Source organism: Hippopotamus amphibius, chromosome 3 (assembly GCF_030028045.1).
Source record: "Hippopotamus amphibius kiboko isolate mHipAmp2 chromosome 3, mHipAmp2.hap2, whole genome shotgun sequence".
Classification (NCBI taxonomy): Eukaryota; Metazoa; Chordata; class Mammalia; order Artiodactyla; family Hippopotamidae; genus Hippopotamus; species Hippopotamus amphibius.
Genome location: NC_080188.1, coordinates 50,371,105 through 50,373,102, shown reverse-complemented (window position 1 = coordinate 50,373,102; position 1,998 = coordinate 50,371,105).

The following is a 1,998-nucleotide window of genomic DNA, read 5'->3' as shown; positions in this document are numbered from 1 at the left end:
TAAATAGGAGAAGAGGATGCTGCCATCATTTCACATACCAGGTTGGACTGGCAATAATTCATTTAATGAAACAGGGACACTCAGGGGACCAATTAATGCCTTTTCAAGCTTAGACTAGACAACTATAAGAGCCACTTTAAAAAAAAAAAAAACTCAGTCTAACACATTAGTTGATTGTTGGTGAACTGAAACTCAATCATGAGATCATAAGGATTTTTTGGAGCTTTTTTTTTTTTCCAGTTTTTAATCCTATCTCAATAAAGGTAAATACATAAGGATTATAAATAAACAAATCTGAAGTAATATAGATTGGGGGAACCTCAAGAGGGTCAGGAGATAATGAAGATTATACCTCAATATTGGGATTATGATGTTAGTTCTTTATTTCAATAAAAGTGGATAGAGATCTTTCATATCAGGGACAGGGCTTAGCTGTAAGGACAAAGTAATCTTCTGGGAATTATGCATACAGGCTTGACATCATTTTTATTGGATGGCTGATGAACTGGAAAACTCCAGGATAGACAGGCTTTAATTTGTAATCTTAATTTTCATATAAATCGGTACATTTCAGGGGGGAGGGAGTGGGGGATGTGGGGGACTTTGATGCTTGCTAGCCTTGTGGTAATAAGACAGCACTGGAGCATGGGCTGCCGTACTAACTCATCCAGTATCTGATTCTGTCTTTTCCTCTATCCATCTGTCTTCCATCTTTACATCTATCATTTAAAGAAATTTACAGCCTGCAAATACCAGAGAAGCTAATGTTAGTGCAGTCTTCCCTCTACCTTCACTTGGGATGATCTATAGTAATCTACTTATCATAGACATGCACACTATAATGTACAATAATTTAATCTTCAACCAGAAAAATGACTGCAATTGTTTTCCAAGTATGCATTAATAAGGTTTTTTTTCCTTCTTTTTATCTTTTTTAAAGGCTATAGGGCATGAGAGAACACTGGTTTCCCTTCATAAAACAATTATCTTGGTGTTTCCCATATATAATTTCATATCCATGAGATTACACAGGGGCAAAGTTATCAAACTAGAACATAGTAGTGATTTATTTGGTCACACATAAACTGGGCCCATAGATTTCCAATATGGAATGCAGATGACTTTCACATTATAAAAGAAGTTAAGTAGTATTAAATAGAATATTTTAGAAAATATCAATAATATAGTATTTTCTCTCTAGACTGTCCTGGTCTTTTACATCATATGTAAAATTGAATCTTCATGCAAACTTGTTATAATCAAAAACTATTTGAGTTGAATTGACCACAGAAAATGAGTGGAAATTATTTGTGCACAAGCACATATTTTTTCTCTCCTTTTAAGTAATGTTTCTACAGTTTTTCAATCTAAAAATTTTATGTTGTCTTTTATTATTTTGTTATTGTCCTACAGTTATTTTACTTCCTGGGCCAAAAATAATATGCCTTGACATTGACCACTTTCTTTCTACATGACTTGCCTTCTTTTGCAAAAATGATGCTGTATGTCTTGTCTCTGATTAGACTAGAATGATGCAAATCTTAATCAACTAATTAATCCATCCATCCATCTATCCACTGTGTCAAGCACTGTATACAGTGATAGATATACTCATACGATGTACAGTAGTTTATCTTAAGGAATTCATGACTTAATAGGGAGATAGACTTGTAACAAAAAACAACAACAGCAACAACAACAACAACAAAAACAGAGAAGGCTTCCAGGAAGAAGTGACATTGGGGCTGAGATTTAAAGATATGAAGAGGTTAGCAAAGCAAAGATAGTGATGGATAAGATGGGATAGTACAACATTTGTAAAGGCAGAGCAAATCAAAGGGAATTTGACACACAATGCAGGAATGGAGTTCACAAGGGTTTACAAAAATGGATGAGTCTAGTGAGGTACAACTTGGTAAGTCGTAAGAGCCTCAAAGGAAAAGATATTGATACAACCTTCAGTTGAAGCTATGACTCTCTAATATCACATCCATTAGC